At 36.3% G+C, this 22788-nt stretch overlaps 1 long non-coding RNA gene across 1 annotated transcript in view; it reads left to right on the top strand.

Annotated features, from left to right (window-relative positions):
* Nucleotides 1-22556, top strand: part of LOC132519515 (uncharacterized) — a 189714-nt gene extending 167158 nt beyond the window's left edge. The window contains exon 5 of the long non-coding RNA XR_009540180.1: nucleotides 22460-22556. This is a non-coding gene — a long non-coding RNA (uncharacterized LOC132519515). The remainder of the gene's footprint in view (nucleotides 1-22459) is intronic.
* The last annotated feature ends 232 nt before the right edge of the window (nucleotides 22557-22788 follow it).

The following is a 22788-nucleotide window of genomic DNA, read 5'->3' as shown; positions in this document are numbered from 1 at the left end:
ACTTTTGTTTTTGACAGGCAGTGACAAAGATTCCAGCAAGATTAGGGATTTTTCCTTTTCCTGTTTCTGTTGAATTTTCAATATTAATTATTTGTTATTTAATTCTAGTTCTAGAATATGTTAATTGGTTTTATTGGTGTTGTATTTTCTTAAATGTATGTTTATTTTTAAGTAAGGGCTTGCCAACAGCAATTAAATATATCTGGATCAGAGTTGTATATCTCATAATTGTTTAACACACCATGGGTGTTTAATCAATGATTTTAAAATGCCAGTAGCTTAACCGAAACAATCAGTGGTGTGTAAAGCAACTGTACTGATGAACTAGAATATTTTTAGAGCTCCATCTTAGGAAAATATGCTTCATCTAATGACCTTTATCAGAAAATACTTTTTGTCTACTGGATAGAATTAAAAAGACTGACACATGTTTTAAATATACTGCCTGTCCAAGTTAGAATGGTAAACCTCCTTATGATTAGATTAGAAGTTTGGCTTGCTCCGGTTTTCTTCTTTACACTTATTTCTTTCAGACCTGGAAATCTTGATGTATATATTTTCCTGCATAGCTTTTTCATGAGCTGTATCAAATTATATTCATTCAGTGATCTATTCAACTTGTAAAACTATGGAAATATAAGCCCTAGGAGACATGTGAGATCACCAGAGATTCTATTTTTCTTAAATTGCCTAATCCCTAAATACTAGTAACACATATTCCCCAATTCTGAAGGAATTATGAAGGGAAATTTCTATTCTAATGGATGTGTTTTTAGGACTTCAAGATGAACAGTAAATGATAAAAGTTGGTCCCTTGAAGGAGAGCTATATTGAGCTGTCCTTCAGAGAAAGAGGATATCATCAGTGAATCTGCCACTGATAAGATTATTATTTTCTGTATGTGTTAAAAATGAACGGTTATGTTACTGTTTTTACTGTCCCAGACTCTGAGGATGTGATAAACGAAATGATTAGAAACTAAAGTATTACCAAGAAGCATCACTGTGTATACACTGATGATCTCTTGGGCTTTTTGGACACTGAACAGTAGTCACTAAACTAGTAAGAACTTAGGTTAAGTTTCCATTATAATTCACTAAGTGAAGTATACAGAGCAAAATATACTAACTTAGTTATAGCTCTGTGCCTCTTGGTGGTTAGGCGTGGGATCTCACGGGTGGGAGCTACTAACTGACCTTGTGGGAACTTCATGCTTCGTGATAGACAACAGACAAGGTCTACTAGTGATAAACCATCCATAGTTTACCAATAAGATCTCTTCTCACCAAACCAAAATATATCAGAGAAGATACTATTTGTCCCTGTCTTTAGTAACTCATGTCCTTAGATGAGGAACAGGGAGAAGTACATGTGTTAATGAGGTAGAGAACATCTGGAATATCCAGGATAATCATGAAGTAGTGACTTCAGCAAAATCGACAAGTGTGCCTCGGACATGTTGCCACACTTATCCAATAGGAAGGGGAAGATGAGCTAGGAGAAAAGTGTCGACTGATCTCCTCTCCCTGTCCGAGAGGCAAAGTCTAAGTTTCTTGACAAAGGCAGTCTTAAAAATGAAGTCACATGCATGTTTTGACCTTTTAGCAGCAGTCCCCAACCTTTTTGGCACCAGGGACTGGTTTCGTGGAAGACAGTTTTTCCACGAACGGAGAGTGTGGGCGAGGAGGACGGTTCAGGCGGTACTGCAAGCAATGGGGAGTGGCAGGTGTAGCTTTGCTCACTCGCCGCTCACCTCCTGCTGTGCGGCCAGGTTCCTAACAGGGCACAGACGATACCAGTCTGCGGCCTGGAGGTTGGGGACCCCTGTTTTATTGTATTGTGTTGTATTGTATTATTTCTTTATTTTTAATTTATTTTTTAACCTCACACCAGTCAGAATGGCCATCATCAAAAAATCTACAAACAATAAATGCTGGAGAGGGTGTGGAGAAAAGGGAAGCCTCCTACACTGTTGGTGGGAATGTAAATTGGTACAGCCATTATGGAGAACAGTATGGAGGTTCCTTAAAAAACTAAAAATAGAACTACCATAGGACCCAGCAATCCCACTACTGGGCATATAGCCTGAGAAAACCATAATTCAAAAAGAGTCATGTACCACAATATTCGTTGCATCTCTATTTACAATAGCCGGGACCCCTGTTTTAGAGTATTGGCCACTAAGAATAAGTAAAAGACTAAATTTCTCAGGGATGATATTTCTCCCTACCATAATCGTATTTTGGCATTTCTTCCTTCCTATAACTCTGGTAGGACTGGTAGTTAAGTGGTTACAACTTTATACAGAGTCACTTGACCCAAGTCAGCCCTTGGGTACAGTGATTGGTTTGTTGGGCACATTCCCAGGCAGGCTCAGATTTCCATTTGGGAGAATGAAATGAATGGCAAGAGGGCCTCTACTTTTCTTTGATTAGGGGATATAAAAACTGTGCAACCCCTGTGTGTGTGTGTGTGTGTGTGTGTGTGTGTGTGTGTGTGTTGGGCGGGGGCATCTACAGGGAACCTGCTGGAGAATCAAACTTACATGTTACAAAACAGAGCTAAAAGATGGCAGAATGTGAGAGCAATAGGTGGATAATGGGTGACATCAACTAAGCTGGACCATGCTGTATCTCAAACCAGCCTAAACCCATATGTTTTGATTATATAAGCCCATTCTCTTACTGTTTGCCTTTAAGATCATTTGTTTTGAGTTTGGTTCACCTGCAACTGAAAACTTTCGTTTAGTAAGCTCTAAATTTAGTGGGATCTTTGTTTGAGCTCATTTGCAATATTTTAGTTTTGTGCAATACTTTCAACATGATATAATATTCTTAAGAGAAAAAGAGATTGTCAGGTTGTTTTTCAAAGTGGTAGGACAAACAGGGGACATATAACAAACATGCAAAGTAGAAGTGTTAGAATTGGAGCTACAGTAAAATTGAATTAATATACTGTTTAATAATGTCCTTAAAAGTAAAGGTCATTTTTTCTTCCGTATATCTAGAGAATCAAAGATTAAAAATAAAATTCACTTCTGTATAATAGACTGAAAGTTGCTAGTTATGAAGTTCTAAAGATAAATTACTATTAGCCTTGCCATCTGCTTCTTAGAAAACTATACTTTAATCATCTCAAGGTGTTATTTTCTTATTTTTTATAACAATTAATATAAGCTACTTTGATTCAAAAGAAACATTTATTTTTAAAATCTGGAAATTATCAAAAGGATGCAAGTAAGATAATGAAAAGCATACAAATGCCACCACCTAGAAACTGTGTGATTTAAATGGCTTAAGTTTTCATTCTTTGAACACATGAATACAATTCTGCTCTTTGTACAGATTACAGTTATTTTCTGTAGAGAAAATGTTACCTGTCTGTAATAGGTAATAATGTAATATATAGAAAACATCACATCAAATAATTAGATAGTATTTAAACATACAGTCTTTCAACTAGACAATCGAAAATAGTGTTTCCTTGCTATTGTAATTTGCATTTCTTTTTTTTTTTTTTTTTTTTTTGCGGTACGCGGGCCTCTCACAGTTGTGGCCTCTTCCGCTGCGGAGCACAGGCTCCGGACACGCAGGCCCAGCGGCCATGGCTCATGGGCCCAGCTGCTCCACGGCATGTGGGACCCTCCCAGACCGGGGCACGAACCCGCGTCCCCTCCATCGGCAGGCGGACTCTCAACCACTGCACCACCAGGGAAGCCCTGCATTTCTTTAATTAGTAGGGAATTTAACAATTCCTCATATGTTGCTGGTCTTTTCTGGTTATTTTTAACAGTTTATTTTTTTCAATTGTTCTGTCAGTGGTTTTCTTAATTTCCTAAGTGAATATTTTAAATGGGAGATATTAAACTATCTATACTCATTGATATAACTCATATATGAGTCTTTTTTTTAACATCTTTACTGGAGTATAATTGCTTTAAAATGGTGTGTTAGTTTCTGCTTCATGTATGAGTCTTGTGAAACATATTTAAAATTTTATTTTTACGCATTTTCTCGTTTTACTCCTTTGGTGTAAGGATCATAATATGCTTTGCTCTTTTCTTTTCCAGTGTTTTGAAAATTATTTAACCTATTTAAAATTTTATCAGTGATTAAAAATTTGAAAAATTTCCTTTAACTGTGCTTTGTAATTTTTAAATTAAGATAAAATATGTATCATTTAATTGGTGCCAATATTACATGAATATGTTAGTAATACTTTATCATTGGTGATATCATTTTCTGCTCCTGTTTAGTATGTCTCTATCATTATTACTATAATGTGGATTTTTCATTCACATTAATTCAGTCAGTGGTATTTATTGACATTTACATTCAGATTTCTAACCAGATGAAAAATATTTTTCTAGATTTAGTTTTCTTTTTAATTGCTTTTATACGGTGATTTCTTTTGCATTCTTAAGGTACTAATTTTGATTTTTCCCTCAAGTAGATTGAAAAATATTCAGTTAACAAAAGTTTTTAGAAGTCACTTGAATTGTGTTTTCTTGAAATCTTGAATATCTAAGACTACTTTATTTTAAATGACAAGTGTTTGTGAATGACAACTTGACAAGTCAGAGTATTCTTAAGTCACAAAATTTTCCCCAAACATACTTTGTAGATATTGCTTCACATTTCTCATTTATTTGTGAAGACACTTGTGAGGCCATTTTGATATTTATTCTTATTAAAATGTGGTTTGTTTCTCCCCTTATTTTTATTTCTTATAAATGAAAATATTTGATGGGATATGTCTGAGTTTCATTATATTTCTCAGTTTTCCTTCCCTTAGATTATTCTGAATTTTTCCATTTGCATCCAGAATCTCCTTTTCAATTCAGATATACTGTTTTCCATCAATATCCAATGCCAGAACATAGTCTAACACATAGCAGGGAAAATAACACAACGTTCCTGGCTTTTGGTAAGTGCTCAATATATATGCATCAAATAAGTTAAAAAAAAAAGTGAGGGATATTTACAAGTAAAGAACTGGAAATGAGGGAATGAAAAAAGATAAGATCATATTTGCAGTGAATCTTTAAATCAAATTGGTCACGATTCCATTAACTTAAGAATCATTGAAAAAGACAGTTTAGAAAAGAAAAATTCACCATCTATTAATTACAAAATGGCTGTTAGAAATTACTAGTAAAAGTGGAGTCATGAACATAAACCTGCTCTCAGGATTCAGATAGGAAAAGTGGTGTCGGCTGTCATAGAGGACAAGAATTGTCAATCTGTACTCTGCCAATTTGAAAACAAAAGTAAACTAACAAATAACAACAACAAAGTCTGGATCAGATTTGCTTTCTTTAGAGACACGGGATTTATACAAATTATAATAGCTAACGTTTACTGGCATACTGTCTTTGTGCTAGGTGTTTTACTAAATGTTTTCCATATATTAACTCATGTTATATTGCATCTTTATCATCATAAACTTTTCCTATATGATCTATTTACAATATTGTCTCATTCTTTCATCCTTTCTCACTCTATTTCCTTTTCCTTTGTTTTACTGTTTGATAAACACTCTGTCTTCTTACCTTTTGAAGCTTCTAGTTTTCTGAAGATTTTATGGCTGATATAGTGGATACATTTCAAAGTTACATTCTTCCTTCTTCTACTGAAACATGAAAATGAGGTTTCCCTACTCTTCAAATTATTTCAAAAGACTTATTTGAGGACTTTAGAATAGTGTGAGTTCTGGAGGCTGACTTGCAGGCTTAGAATCTTGTCTCTTATTTTGTACCCGTGTGGCCTTTGACAATTTACGGACTTCTCTGTGCTTTAACTTTTTCATTTATCAATCAGTACCTTCTTCATGATATCATAAAGAAGAATACAGTAGAGATACACTATGACAATTCTACTCCCCATTACTTCCATACCAATTATTCTGAACCGTCTTTTCTCTGAATGCATGTTGAAAACCAATAGATTGGTGACAGGAACAAGTAAATGCTGTTTCCTCAACACTGATCCTTATGAGGTGTTCAGAAAAATGCCCAGTCCAGAGCCAAGTTGTTATTTTATAAAGTTAGATTTGACAATTTTACCTGGTGAAGCATTTAAAATTTTTCTTGATTCTGATACATTTGCCTCATTGTTATAGACATTTCCTATCAAACTATAGTATTAGATTATCCCTGTAACATTGGGCTCATGGTAATAAGTATGTCTGCCATTTCCTCATATTTTTATGTAAATAAATAGCTAAGAATTTGGGATAGACTCAGTATTAAACACCAGACATCAACCTTACATTTTTTTCATATATTTGAGGAAAACATTATAGACTTCTTTAGCAGTTTGTCAATAAAATAAGTTATTCCTATTATGTACATTTCATTTTCTGATCTTTTAGCAAAGACCTGCCAATCTCATCCCCACAATGGTTTGGTGCATTTTCAGGTACCATTTATAATTCGTACCTTTTTGTAATTGTTTTGAGGAACACAGAAACATTAGAACTTGTTTGCACTCGTGATTACATATATATATATATAAACACACACACACACACACACACACACACATATATCAATTGGCTGCTTTGTTGTTGTTTTCACCATGTGAATGAAGAATAGTAAGAAAAAGAGGACACATTTATGGAGTTAAAATCATGAATCTTTTTTAACACGATGCTCCAACCAATTGAACACAGTCAGATCGAAACATTTGGAATTAGCCATAGTGTGTAAAGATTTGGATAAGGCACTTAAAAATAATAAATGGTTTGTTAGGTTCTCAGAAGAGACGCAGCCACTTCTCATCTTAATCTTGACGTGGATGTACATTTGTCTTATTTTTGTTTGTTTGTTTTTATTTTAAAACCTGTAAAAGCATTATAATGTAATTAAATACCTCAAATAATTTGAGAAAACAATAAGCGATTACCTATTACTCTACTATGTATCACTCAGAAGCATATTTGCATAACCACTTTTCTTAATTTACCTATGATCTTGCATTGAACTTAGAAACGTGAATAAATGCCACCCACATGAAGAACTATTTTAAAGAAAATGGTTGATGTATATATTTGAAAGTCTGTCTAAATGTTTATAACGAACTTCAAAATACTGTTTTTCAGCTGAAAAGTGAGAGAAATAATTGTAGACATTGCTATGAATGAATTGACATGGAGTAAACTGATTTAAATGAATTCATTTAAAATTCCTTGTGTGTTTGTTTTTACACAGACTCTTTTACTAATAATTTGGGCAAAAACATTTTAGACAAATCAGTTGGCTTTTAAATGTTACTAAATAATTACAATTATTGCTTCCATAATTCCTGAGTTAGCATTCTGATTACACTAGAGCAGTTTCTAGATCTCAACTTTATGCACACACACAGAGTTTAGTTGGTAGCAGAACATTTTGGCATGGCTTTCAGAGGGGTAAGTTGAAAACCCAAAGAAACTGCATTTTTCTTCTCTTTCTGATTCTGTATTTCTTGCATTTGTGATATTAACATGATGTGAATACCTGTATTTTCCTTTTTAACAAAGAATAAATCTAGATCCCTCTGGATCCTGTAAAGAATAGAGAATAATCTTCTTTGAAGTAATGAGTTCACAAAAAAACTTCAAAAATAGTTTAAAAGATACTATGTGACATATCTCATAAGGTGAAGAATGCCTTCAATAAAATCTCAGTTTGGCATTTCTGTTTCATCAGAGATGGTGAAGATGTTACTCATTTCAAAAGCAATGATTTGAAAGTAGATGTTTTTGCTAGAAAATACTTTTTTGGAGCCTGACAACAGATGATTTTGAATAAAAATGAGGTAAATACTTTCAAAACTTCATAAAGTTAAAAACTCACTTAAAAGTTTGTAAAAGTTCTTATTGTGAAATGTATATACTAAAATATATGCATATAGTTTAAAGAATAATAATAACATATATATCCTTCTATACATTATTAGACTAAGAGACAAAATATTAGTATTTTAAGAGCTTCAAGTGTGCCCCTCAATGCAGACCTTTTTCTTAACCCCTGAAATTTGTGTTCTCTTGTTTTTACTAATAAGTCTTAACTATTTGTGTCCACAGGTATACATTACTTAGTTTTTCCTGTTTTTGGACTTTACTGGAGGAATTCATCTGTGATTCAATTACATGATTAAGATATTCATCCAAGTGGATGTATCTCACTGAATTCCTTTTGATTAGAGTGGAATATTCCATTGTGTACATATAATGATTTTAGCCACACTAGTGTTAGGAATCATATAGGCTGATTCCTATACTTTGGTATGAAGAAGAATGCTCTGAGGAATATTCTACTGTTTGTTTCCTAGTGCTATGGAATGCAATTGCTGTCTTGATTTGTCAACTTTAGTAGTAATGTAATTTATTTTCGAAGTTAGTTTTGCTAGTTTATACTATCACAGTTTGGCATTCGTATTACTTCATGTCATCTACAACCCAAAATATTGTCTGACTTTTAATTTTTGTAAATCTGGTTGGTGTGAAATGACATACTATTGTGAGTTTAATTTACATTTTCCTGGAAAACAGTGAGGTAAGTGGTATTGCACATTATGTGCCATTTGTATGTCTTCCTTTACAAAGTGCCTATTTGTATATTTTTGCCAATTTTCCTCCTGATTTTCCTTTTTATTATTGAATTGAATCTGTGTATGATCCATACATACTTTTAACTAATTATGTGTTTGGCATATTTCTCTAGTCTGTGACTTCAAGCATTTCACTCACTTTTTGGTAATTTTTATAAACGAATATTTTTAAATTCAATGTAGTTGAATAAGCCGATCTTTTGCAGTTAGAAAATAATCACACCTTTATTTCTTCTTTCCAATCATCTACTAATTTTATTACTTTTAATTTCTTTTACTTTGCTGGCTAAATCCTCAAGTAAAATGTTGACTAGCTAATTGACATATATGTTTTGTTTCTGATCTTAAATACTTTAACATTCTTAAAATAAATACTTTTACCATTCAATATAATGCTTGCTGTAAGATTTTTGTAAATTCCTCTGTTAATTTAATAATGTTTATTAGCAGTTTATCATGTTATCTACAGCAGCTGTTGAATTTTATTAGATACTTCTATGTCATAGTGATCATTTTTTTCATTTTGAATTGGTTTTTTTTATGGTAAATCATGTTGTTCAGTTCTCTAATGTAAAACACATTACTGTGATTATGCTGCAGTATTTTTCTGCACAATTTCTCTTATTCACTATTATATTTAGCACTGTTGCATCTATGTGCTGTTATATTTAGCACATTTGAGATGTCCTGCAATTTTCTTTCTTGTACTTTTATGGTTTTTTTAAAATAAGTTTATTTATTTATTTTTGGCTGCATTGGGTCTTCGTTGCTGTGTGTGGGCTTTCTCTAGTTGCGGCAAGCAGGGGCTACTCTTCGTTGCGGTGCGTGGGCTTCTCATTGCGGTGGCTTCTCTTTTTGCAGAGCATGGGCTCTGGGTGCGCGGGCTTCAGTAGTTGTGGCTTGCGGGCTCTAGAGCGCAGGCTCAGTAGTTGTGGTGCATGGGCTTAGTTGCTCCGCGGCATGTGGGATCTTCCTGGACCAGGGATCAAACCCGTGTCCCCTGCACTGGCAGGCGGATTCTTAACCACTGTGCCACCAGGGAAGTCCTGTGTTTGTATTTTTTTACCTGTTGCTGTGTAATGAATTACCACCAAATTTAGTTACCTAAAACAAACAGTATTATGTTACAGTTTCTGAGACTTAGAAAACTGGGTGCAGTTTAGTTGGGTAACTCTTGCACAAGGTTTTATCTGAGGCTTGATGGGGGGGATAATCCTCTAACCTCATTCATGTGGGTTTGGCAAGATTCAATTTCTCAGTGTCTTTTGGACTGAGGTCCTCAGTCTTTCATTGACTGTTGATTAACTCCTCCAATTCCTTGCCAATGTAGCCTTTCTGTATAGCATATCTCAAAACATGTCAGCTGGCTTTCCCACAGAGCCAGCAAACAAGAGAGCAAGAGAGGGAGAGCAGACGGAAACTTTTGTATAACCTGATCTCAGAAACGAGCTCTCCCATCGGCACTAAACTCTGTCCTTTAATTGTCCATTAAAGCATGTCCTTTAATCACCGTAGCTTGGGGGTGATGTGGATCATGGAAAGTCTGTGGTACGTCCAATGACTGAACCCATTGATCTGTAGCTTGGGCTGCAAATCTGGGCCTGCTTTTGGATGCAGTATACATAGGAAACCCCAACAGGAAACAAATGAAGTCTTGTAGGGCTTGGACAATGTGGCCATTTGGTCCTCAACTGCACTCAGGACCAAGTGAAGCCTTTTGGATGGGGCAGGAGGCTCAATGTGATCTACCTGCCAAGAATATCCTGGTGCATGGTCTCGTGGCATCTACCCCTGGGCAGTGTATTTAGCCTGGCCGGGGTCTGGCAGCCAGGATAGCTACTCCATGCTGTTTCTGAGGACAGTGGCAGTCCACGTGTGCAAGCCCAGTCTAAGATGCTATCTGAATTTCCATGGGCTGTCTTCTCATGAATCCGTCTGTTCGCATATCTGTTCCGGGGTGGAGAACAACACTTCAGTCCCTGCATTTATTTGGCGAGCGTGATCTGCTCACTGCTTATGTTTTTCCTTGTCAGCTTGGGGGCCTCTCTGGTGAGCATTTGTATGGGCAACAAAAACCTTACAAGGAGCCGAACTGATTTTTACTCAAATACCTCATCTCCACGGGGCCGGGGGTGGGGGTGGGGGGCTTCTTTTATATGTCAGTCGGATGCTTGCCAGTGACTCCAGTAAAATGCAGCCTATGGACTCTAGTCAGTGAGTCAGGTAGGTTCGCAGTCTTCCACACGCCCCTTTATAATGGTTCTAACTGTAGCGCTTACGTTAGGGCTGGGACAAAGAGCTAGCAGGAGTGTACATAGACAGTACGTCCATACCAATAATATATTTAGATATAGGGACCTTGACAATTATTTGTAGCATCCAGAAGAGCCCACCCATAGTCAGTCTTGGTAAGGTCCCAGTGGTGGTGGCCTCAGACCCAGAGACCATTATCTGTTTTTCCCTCATTTTGGTGCCAGGGAAAGCAGTCACCTGTGGCCTGGTATCTAAGAGGCCCAAGAAGTGCAATTTTCTTTTCATTCCTTTTCCATTTTTAAGGTCATCTGACAGGATTTGGCTACAACTTTTTTGGGGCAGGAGAGTGGAAGGGAGAGTGAAGTAGAACAGCCCTGTTGGGTGCACGGCTGTTTCTTAGCTGGGACTCCCATTGAACAGTGTAGGGCAGGCTGGTTAGAGCAGAGACAGGCTTCCAGAGAGATCTAACTAAAGCTCTAAGGTCTCTTCAGGATGCTAAGCAAAGTAAACCAAAAGGCTGTATACGCTCTTTTTTTGTTTTTCTCCTGATGTTTCAACATCTTGCTAAACTGCAAGGTATTTATCAGCTTGAGCGACAGCTACTGCTTAGAGTTGCTCAGCTTGTAAGAGCCCCTCTGACTGTCTCTGACCACATTGGTGGAGGGGTCTAAGCAGTGGTTAGGAAACTGCTTCACTTGTTTTTGCTGAACCCCTATGTGGGATCTCTAATTAGACCTAACTGGACAAGCTCAGCTGGAGAGTCAGGGGCTAATGAGAAAGACCAGTGGTCCCCCTCAGAACTGAAAAGCTTATAAAAACAATCCTCTAGCATCCTCCAAGAATGCCCCCATGGCTTCTGCTAGCAATCCCCAAGACCCATTGGTATGGCTGGTGGAGTGTCCCATAGTCTCTGCTAGCACTTCCCAAGGCCTCTTCATTAAGTGCCCCCTGGAACCCTCAGATTCTTGCAGATGATTTGCTAGCACCCTTCTAGCATGCTCCATGGACTCCGCTAACAACTCCCAAAGGTGATATCCCAAAGGAATAGTCAGGCTTTAGCTCTTTCCAAATGGCATTGTGTTTAATCAGCTTCCCTGCTCACAGCACCAATTTGTCAGAAACCCAGCTGAGTTGGAGAGAGTGTGCTGAGCTGCCAGATGTTGGAGCAGTCAATTAAATCAATGGCAAAAATGGAAGAAAGAGGAGACTTCTGTTAAGTAGCTTGAAAGTTACCACTTCAACCTAAGGACAAGTAAAGATCTTAACAAACTGAAAAAGCAACAACTCTTAGCTACATAGGAGAAATGAGGTCACAGGCAAACAGTTACTCACAAAATTAGAGACATCAACAGGAGAGTACAGAGAATCACAATTTACCTGAGCAGAAATCCAAGAACTAAAACCTCTGAGGGAACCAATAACAAAGTAAGAATACCTGAACTGTAATTGATGAATTTCTGGAGGCTTAATGCGAACCAGCTCGAGAATGAAAAATTTCAGGAGAGCCGAGTCTTAGTGGATCCCCACACCTTTCTTTGTGACTTTGACATTCAGTAGCCCTACTATGGGCTTCTCACTATGAAAACTGAAGAAAAGTCCCCTCCTGATTCCAGCAGGAGACAGGGAAAAGCAGCCATTTTGAAATAACAACATTCTGTTCGTAACAAGTTCTGCCCTCCAAAATCTGTGTTACCAGAACTCACTGACCTTGGGGAAGGGAAATACCCAACTGCAGCCCCATCTAGACTTTCATCTAAAAGGAGGAAAATATCTAAGTTCAGCCACGTTAGCCATCCTCCCCACCTAGGGAGGAGGGGGAGATAAAACAGAAAAGCATGTGTGAAATTCACAGTCCAGAGGCACAGGCTCACAAAAAGACTGAGACCTAATTCAGGGCTATGGAATGCCCCCCTTCCCACTACATCTTAACACCATATTACAAAAGGCCTATTCAGAATAGTTCTTGTAGGTCACATTCAACTATCAATTAAAAAGTTACAAGACATAGTACAAAGCAAAAAAGTATGAAGACATAGAGCAAGGAGGAGAGCCAGACTCAGCTAGGGCAGGAATTTTGACACTATCGGACCAGGAATTTAAAATGTTCATTAAGTCAGAATTAAAAAGCAAGCTATGATTCATGTGCTACGGACTCTAATGGGTAAATGAGACATTGTGCAAGAACGAATGGACAAGAGAAATAAGAAATTCTTCCAAAAATCACACAAGAAGAAATATATAATGTGAATAGGCCTATATCTGTTTAAAAACTTGAATTAATAACATTGCAAAACAGAAAGTCCCAAACCTAAGAGGGTTCAGCGGTAAAATCTACCAAGCAGAGGAAATGCCCCATATTTCATTGCATTGCTCTAACACCAAAACAAAATAAAGGCATTAAAAGAAAAGAAAACTATAGTCCAGTCTCTTTCACAAATATAGATGCAGAATTCCTCAACAGAGTATTAGCTAATAGAACTAAACAAAGTTTAAGAAGAATTATACATCACGACCAAAGGAGATTTATCCCAGGTATGCGAGGCTGGTTTAGCATTCAAAAATCAACTAATGTGGACTTCCCTGGTGGCTCAGTGGTTAAGAATCCACCTGCCAGTGCAGGGGACACGGGTTCAATCCCTGATCCAGGAAGATCCCACATGCCCATGGAGGCTTAGTGGAGCAATTAATCCTGTGTGCCACAACTACTGAAGCCCATGCACCGCAACTACTGAAGCCCATGTGCTCTAGGGCCCAGGTACTGCAACTACTGAGCCCACATGCTGCAACTACTGAAGCCCGTGCGTCTAGAGCCCATGCTCCGCAACAAAAGAAGCCACCGCCGCAAGAAGCCTGTGCACCTCAACGAAGAGTAGCCCCTGCTCGCCACAACTAGAGGAAAGCCCACGCACAGCAGCAAAGACCCAACGCATACAAAACAAAACAAAACAAAACAACTAATGTCATCCATCAAATCAGAAAGCTAACAAAGAAAATCACATGATCCTATCAATAGATGCAGCAAAACATTTGACAAAATCCAGCACCCACTCATGGCAAAAACTCTCAATAACTAGGAATAGAGAGAAACTTCCTGTACTTGATAAATAATATGTACAGAAACCCTACAGCTAACAGCATACTTACCACTGAGAAATTTGAATCTATCCTGTAAGTTCAGGAACAAGGCAAGGATGTTGCCTCTCAACACTGCTTTTCAGCATTGTACTGGAAGTCCTAGATAACCTACTAACAAAAGAAAAGGAGGTAGAAAGTATAGAAATCGAGTGCTATAAAACTAGACTATGGCCATCAGAAAATTTCAAAACAGGGTTAAAATCCAAAGTCAGAGAAGATATAGGTCACAAATATAATCAACAAAGTAATAGTTAACCAAAGAATATGTATAAGGAAAAAAAATAGGAAACCCAGTGAAAAAAATAGGCAGAACATTTGAATAAGTATTTTGCAATCCAAATGGAAAATAAATATATGAAGTGATGATTGACTTTACTGATAACAAGTGGAGAGGAAATTTAAAACTCAGTTAGGACCATCACACAACAAAACAGGCAAAAAATGTAAAAAACAAAACAAAACAAAAAGCCCTCTACAAAATGTTGGTGAAGTTAAGGGGCAATGATAACTTTCATACTCTAGTGGGAGTTGTGTAAATTGGTAGGATCACATTGGAAAGATTTTGGCATTGTTTATGTAAGTTAAAAATGCAGAAACATTTAACCAGCCATTCTACACCTAGGTACATAAGCTAGAGAAAATTTTACATGTACGACCTCCAGAAGATGTGTATATGAATACACACATGAAGATGTGTGTATGAATATATGTATGAACTATCATACAACAATCCATAAGAATGAACCAAAGCTACACACACACAAAGAATTGATGAATCTCACAACAGACATAATTTTGAGAAAAACAAAAAGCAAGTCATAAAAGATCAGAAACAACCTAAACTATATCATTTAGGGTTGCATATATAAGTATTAGTACTTTTTTTTTTTTTAATGCCAACATAGTAGATTGCCTTTAACAGGGGAGAGAAAGAGATTTGATTTATATAGGTGGGGAATTTAGGGAGTTTCAAATGTGAATTTGATGCTCTATGTTTTGCTTTGTGGACATGTGTGTTTTATGTATTCTACTATATGTATATAAAAAGACATCCTTCCATGTTTTCTCATTTCCTACTCTATAGGATAAGGCATACATCCCTGAAATTGTCAGATGAGACCCTTCAAAATCTGACCTTAGGTTACCTTTCAAATCTCATTTCTTAGCTTCTTTATCTCTACACTCCTGTGGAGCTAAGTTATGTACTACTCCACTACTCTACTCTACTGTACTACTACACTACTCTACTCACTGTTAACACATTACGTAATCCCATAACTTTCCCACTTCTGTGGCTTTGATTTTGATGTTTATTCTGACTACCATTCCTCTCTTTAGTTTTTTATTAAATGAACCCAATCTTCATGGTAAAAATCAAATATATACTTTGTTGTTTTTTTTTCATTTCTTCTGAAAGTATAAATCAAAATTAATTTTTCTTTTCTCTCTGTTTCCATGGTATTTTATACATTGTTCTGTGATAGTATTTACTGCACTATATTTAATTATCTGTTTATATGTGTATATTCAAGGACAAGACATTATTGAAATTGTATTCGTATTGCAGTGTTGTTTGTTGCTGGAACTGAATCATACTGAAGTCTAGTATTCCCTTTTAGATCGATCGACCTTGGAATTGTTACCTTCCTGTTGAAATATAAGCATTTGTGTGTCCTGATACAAATTTGAAAGCTCACTGATAGTATCTGAGTTGTAGCTTCTATTGTGTGTGGTCGCTGGCAGGTGTTTCTGTGTTTTTGTGTGTAGTGTGTGGGCTTAAATGCAGTAAGTTTGTCTGTGTGTGTGTGTTTTGCTGTGTATGTTCTTTTTGTTTTGTTTTGTTTTTGTTTTTTTTTTGGTTTTGGTTTTGGTTTTGGTTTTTGCGGTACGCGGGCCTCTCACTGTTGTGGCCTCTCCCGTTGCGGAGCGCAGGCTCCGTACGCTCAGGCTCAGCAGCCATGGCTCACGGGCCCAGCCGCTCCGCGGCATGTGGGAACTTCCGGGACTGGGGCACGAACCCGTGTCCCCTGCATCGGGTGTGGACTCTCAACCACTGCGCCACCAGGGAAGCCTTGTATGTTCTTTTGAGTGTGGCGAGTGAAAAGAAACTGTAGATAAACTTCCATTTCCTCAAGGTAGAACTTTAATAAACCTAGCCTATGTTTTGAATCAATCTTTTGGTTTTGCTGCTCATTGTAATCATTGTAAATTTTTTGTTGTACATAATGTTGACACTGGGGATTACATTTTCTTTTTTCCACCTTTGAGAAGAGGAATTAAAAGAAAAATGAGGACTTTAATAACATTTTATTCCTTATTATGTTAATGGAACTAAAAACTTGTGGCTAGCCCTGTGAAAATTTTACTTGTCTAAGATTATGTGAGAAATACGTAAAAAAATAAATTATTGAAAGTAAAATAGGTGCTATTTTGTATTAATTATTGTATCTCTCCTAGCAGAGGAAATTATCACATTCAGGACAAATAATGTATAATAACAAAATTCCTATTAATTGACTATATTTTTCCATTTAATCATCACATAGATATTTGCATCTATATCACTTTAAATCTGAATATTTAAGAAAGTATTTGTTGAAATATTTTGTACTTTTCCCTAGAGGGGAAAGCCAAATGTATTTTTTACAATTACATTGGTCTTCCTCTAGTTTTAACTTTCTGTTCCATATCGATATACAAAATCAACATTGCTATGAGTTTATAAACTCATACAATTGTGGGAGACTAAGTAAAATTTTACATCAAGTTGCGCGATATTATTATTTTTGTCTTATATTTCCTAGGGTAACTGTGGTAACCATACGTGTTTTCCACCATTGATCAAGAAACAAATCCCATCCTCCCCAATCTGCTGAAACAGATTTTTCTGTAGAAAGGATTTCCAGATCTGAATTGCACTGTTCAAACCATTGTCAGTGTTCAACTAATAGCTAGTTCCATTTCTGGGGCTACATTTAAGTATTCATTCTTGATTCAAGTTGTCTTGTTCCAAACAGAAGAAGTGAATTTTTAGATGTCCTAGCTAATTTTCAAGTCAAACTATCATAGTCTACCGCCCAATTCTTCCAGAATTGACCTTTCAGTCCTTAGTACCTTCATTCTGAATATAACTTAGCAACTATAAAACTTGTTTGCTATTGTTCCTTCATATGTCCTTCATACTCAAGGTGACTATGAGTTCCCTTGAAATAAGTGACCACGTCTTATTTCTGCAATATTTATCTTGCTATCTGTGAAAAGTGTTCAATTAAAAATAAATTAATGCATGAATTAATATTATGATAAAATAAGATGATTATAACCAGAAATATCAATGAGAGCTGAAGACCGAGACTCTTTTTTTTAGGACTCTGTCAACTCACTTTATCAATAATATGTTCATCTGTATCTAACGTTTCACAACGACTATAGCAATAAGCAGGTCGTAAATACTGTTGAAAAGAGGACATGGTTTAATTTTAATTAGGAAAAGTCAAATAGGTTATCTGAACAATCACCTAACATAAAATAAACTTCTCTGAATTATGTATGGCAAATATATTCTTTGTATTATAACTCCTCTGTAACATACTCATTAGTGGATAAAACTTTTGTTCTCTTATTTTTATTTCATATAGTTAATAATCATAAAATATTATAAATAGCCCCCTTTTTGCCATGTTCTGAAGTTGAAATTTTAGCAGCAAATGGAAAATGAATTTTTACGTAGATTTCTGAAGCTTTATTTGCTGAATAATACTTGTATTAGTTAACAGGAGCAGCCATAACAAAATGGCACAGACTGTGTGACTTACAGGACAGAAATTTATTTTCCCACAGCTCTGAAGAATAGAAGTCCAGGATTAAGGTGTTTTCATGTTTGTTTTCCTCTGAGGCCTCTGTCCTTGGCTTAGAGGTGGCCACCATCTTACTGTGTCCTCACATGTTCTCTTCTCTCTGTGTGCTACATCCCAGGTGGCCCTCTGTATGGCCAGATTGGATTAAGTCCCACCCTAAAGGCTTCATTTTCACTTTATTAATTCTTTAAGGCCTTATCTCTAAATATAGTCACATTCTAAGGCATTGGGGTAAGGGTTTCAATATATGAGTAAAGGGGAATGGAGTTCAGAATTCAGTCCATAACAGTGCTTAAATATGTAAATATTAAAAATTGAGGAAAATAGGTATAGTTACCTCTAAATTAGATTTTGATGCAAGATTCTAAATGTAAATATTCTCTTAAAATTATTCTAAAATTTATTTTGGCCCTAAATATATATGCAAATAAAAATGTTTATGAATTTACAAATGATTATTTATAAATTGAATGTTACCTTAAAATACAAAATTAAAAATCTACATTTATTGTTAATTCTTTATCACCTTTTTCCAGTAATTAACAAGGCAGAGAAAAGAAGAAGATTAATTGTTGTACAGCATCTTTTATGTCTGCTTTTAAAGTGTAAGTCCTATTTTAAAGTATCTTTAAAAAAATACATCATATTGAAAATGGTGTATTTCTAATATTACCAAAATAATTTCTACTGTCTCTTTAAGATACATGAAATAGAAAAAAAAAAAACCAAACAACTTCTTTCAATAATAGAGATTACATCTGGCAGTAAATTTATTGCTAAAATTTAGAAGAAATTTTGACTAATTTCAGCTATACAGGTTAGATTTGAATATACAGTTTATGGATGCCAGAAAATGACAAGAAAATACAGTCTTAAAGTTAATAGAAATTGTACCCCTGCTTCTTGATTCAAAAACTCCTCTCTCTCTCTTTCTCTCTCTCTCCTCTTCTGCATATAGTAAGAGATAAGCTCCTAGTATCAGCAGTTCTCACTCTGGGGTTAGAAAGTGTGGTGCTGGACTACCAGAATCTCTAAGGGAGAAAGGGAAAATGTAGTGTCAAAATTTATTCAATATTAGAATAGAATTCTAAATAATACAAATTTCAGAAAGTATCAGTGGACAAAATCTTTGTGATAGATAGGAATATGCAAAAGGTACGCTTTTCACTGGCAAATAAATAAATTTTAAAAAGTTAACTTATGAAATGTTGCCCTAATTCTGTAGTCGAAGATTATTCGGCACTCATCTCACACCGCTTCACAAACTTCACTCACTGATTTTACTGTAGCTTGATCCTCCAACTCCTTTCCTATCATGGTTCTTGTTTTTGAACCTACACTTGTCTCACATTTAAAGCAAAGTTCCACTTAGCCTTTTTTCCTTTTTCCTTTATTTATCATAACAAAACTCCTCTATGTCTTCTATTCTTAAATTCTTTATCATATCCAGACCCCATCCTTCCTATATAGAGCCTTAGTTGCCATTCTAGAACTAAAAGCGAAATTAAAAAATAAAGAAAAAATATTTTTTCTCAAGAATCCTTTTGGATGTGAAAACAAACTGTTTAACATAGGAAGGCAGAATATGGCAAAATCACCAATTTTAATGCTGTGACTTTCAGTGCAGGGGAGAGTGACATTATAAAAGTTTCTGCCTCTTATGAAATTGTGTCAGAAACATTTTAGACTCATGATATTGTATTTTCCTATGTGTGTAAAAAGGATTTTTACAATAATGGACGTTATAGCTTGATACAGCATGATGTTGAGAATAATTCTCACCAGAAACCATATGGGCAATAAGTGACATTACATTGTTGAATTTACCACAGTCCAATCCTGGTCTTCAATTTTGTCTGTATTGCAGTAATAAAATGTACAAATAAAAGTCATAAAGAGACCAAAGTAAGTAAATTAGACAACTTATTTTTTTCTATAACTATGATTTTTTTAATATATACTATGTCATGCATTGCTGCTAGTTGCATACCAGTGGTACAGCTATTATACACATATATAAAACTAAAGTAAAATGAGTTATTACTACATTTGGGACAAGCTGGTAAAATGTAGGTAGCTGTGGGCAGGACCAAGAGAAATTAAGTTACGTGAATTGATTTGCAAATATTTGTACACAATTTTATTGTCCTCACATTAAACAAGAGGTTTGGTTCATTCATCTGTCACTTCAGCTACCACAAGAAGGTTCTTCTCATGGCACAGCAATGCCGAGAAAGGGTGTGTAGAAACACGCAAAGATCCCTAAATCTTTGTCTTGACACTGGCACATTGTCACTTCCACTCACGTACCATTGGCTTGGCCAAAAGAAGTCATCTGGCTACACCTGATACCCAGGAGGTGAGAGCGCATACCCTGGCTCCACTGAGCATGTATAATACTATGGCGAGGAAGAAATAAGGACTTGTTTACAAGAAACCAATCCACCACAGAGATTGTACGCTCCCGCTGCTTCCTTCCTCTTGCCTCCTTCTACCCACTTCTTGCTGATGAGGCAGTAGAGGGTAAGCTGCTTACCTTGTTTTGTGCAGCAGGGAATGGCAGGACTTCAGCATCCAATGCATCAAACTCCTAGGAGTGCTTCTCTTTTATCCAAAGCAAGGTGCAGGTATATTGCTATCAAATTGAAAGAAATATTAAATAGTGAAAGCCACCCATGGGCAGGACATAAAAAAGTACATGTATAAATTGAATTATGCTCACTAATACAACACTTTTTTGTCACTAACAACATTTCATGAAAAAGAATTTTAAGTAATATTTTAATTAGATGGTTTCATTCATCCGTCAAAAATATTTAAGTTTTAGAATAGGTACTTGAGTTATAATGGTTAAAAAATCTAATTGATCTTTGCTTTTATTGGGAACTATAAAGAATATTTGAGGGCTTCCCTGGTGGTGCAGTGGTTGAGAGTCCACCTGCCGATGCAGGGGACACGGGTTCGTGCCCTGGTCCGGGAGGATCCCACGTGCAGTGGAGCGGCTAGGCCCGTGGGCCATGGCCGCTGGGCCTTAGCGTCCAGAGCCTGTGCTCCGCAATGGGAGAGGCCACAACAGTGAGAGGCCCGCATAACGCAAAAAACCAAAACAAAACAAGAATATTTGAATAGCAGCAAAAAGGTCACTAGAAGGAATTTTTGGAATTTAGGTAAAAGATGATGTGGTTGTGTAGGATTGCAGGTAATAAAGATGACAGGTTTTATTACAGGCAATAAAACGCAGACATGTTAGAGGTGTGGAATGAATAAAACGTGTGTATATGATTTGAAGAATAGATTTCTAGGATGATTGCCAGTTTTTTTTTCTTGAGCACATGAGGATACAGGTGTACAATTTAAAGATACGTGTATTAATAGGGGAGGAAAAATTTTGATGGAGAAAGGTAAACTTTTATTTCTGAAGATGTGTAGTTAAAGATGGTTGTGAGAAATCTCAGTATCGATGCAAAGTAATTAGATCTTGAATCTGCGATTTTGGACTTCAGAAAAGAATTGGGAGGCATATATATAATGAAGTGAGTTATCAGCATAATGAGGACATTTACATTTAGTGGGATAAAATCAATTTGAAGAAGAATGCAGAGTGGGAGATTAGGTAAGAGTATTGAAATTAGCCTTGTTCCACAGGTATTTACATGTCCGTATTACAAAGACGGTATAAAAAGGTGACAGACAAAGAACAGACAAACAGGTAAATGGCTACTATCATGAAGCGAAGAAAGGATACATTTCAAGGATTAAGAAAAATGTCACCTTTATGTGATGCTGTTGGAATGATTAAGTAAACTGAGGACTAAGTTTGCTTGAATGGATTTAGCATGAAAAAATTTAGCAAGAACAGTATTGGTGAAGGGATAGGAGTTGATCCTGACATTTTTGCTTTGCAGTCAACCTGAGAAGTTCGAAGTACTAAGGCATTATATATTCATTCATTCATTCATTCACTCATTCCAGTAAACTTTTAAATTGATTAATATGGAAAGTCATTCCTGGAAAATATGCCCTGATAAGAGAGGAGGAGATGTAGATTGTACTTTTATTTTCTCAGCATGAAAGCCCTTGATATAAATAAAAGCTTCATTGATCAGATATAACATTACAACATTAAATGTCAGTTTCACTAAAAAAAATGCTTTTGGACAACCAGAATGAAATGAAATAAAATCGCCTTCTCCAGACATGCAGAGCTCTAGAGTAATACATTAACCTCAATCTGGTATCCCATATATCATGATTCAAACATATCCATAATATTATTTCTGGGTTTAAAGTGTTATTGGGTGACAGAAGAGCAAAGAAAAATCTATTTAAATCTGGGAATCTATAAAATTGTACTGCTGGGCTTCCCTGGTGGTGCAGTGGTTGAGAGTCCGCCTGCCGATGCAGGGGACACGGGTTCGTGCCCCGGTGCCGGAAGATCTCACATGCCGCGGAGCGGCTGGGCCCGTGAGCCATGGCCGCTGAGCCTGCGCGTCCGGAGCCTGTGCTCCTCAACGGGAGAGGCCACAACAGTGAGAGGCCTGTGTACCGAAAAAAAAAAAAAAATTGTACTGCTGAAATAAGTTTCTTTTCAAATCTAATTGTCAATTTTCTTTCTTTCAGAATAAAGTAATAGGGATATTGATCAGGAGTCCCCAGTGTATTACCCTCCTTCTTTTTCCTGAAGATCAAAGAACCAAAGCTGCTGCTCAAATAAAACAAGTAAGTCCTTTAAAACAAAACCCAGTCAAACCCAGCCAGCCATCTACAAATGTGCATTTTATAGCAGTCTTTGAGGAAAGAAAATTACATTATTTAAGTTTACTGAGAACATTTACCTGAGGTGTCCCCTATAGGATTCTTCTTCTCCCTTTTCCCCCCTAGAATGGTACTATCATGGGTACTAATTTCTATGAACTTAGCTCAGAGGCTGAATGAGGACTAAAATGTTT

This window comes from Lagenorhynchus albirostris, chromosome 4 (genome assembly GCF_949774975.1).
Source record: "Lagenorhynchus albirostris chromosome 4, mLagAlb1.1, whole genome shotgun sequence".
NCBI classification, from domain to species: domain Eukaryota; kingdom Metazoa; phylum Chordata; class Mammalia; order Artiodactyla; family Delphinidae; genus Lagenorhynchus; species Lagenorhynchus albirostris.
Note: the sequence above shows the minus strand (reverse complement) of the source record. Positions and strands in the feature narration are given on the sequence as shown.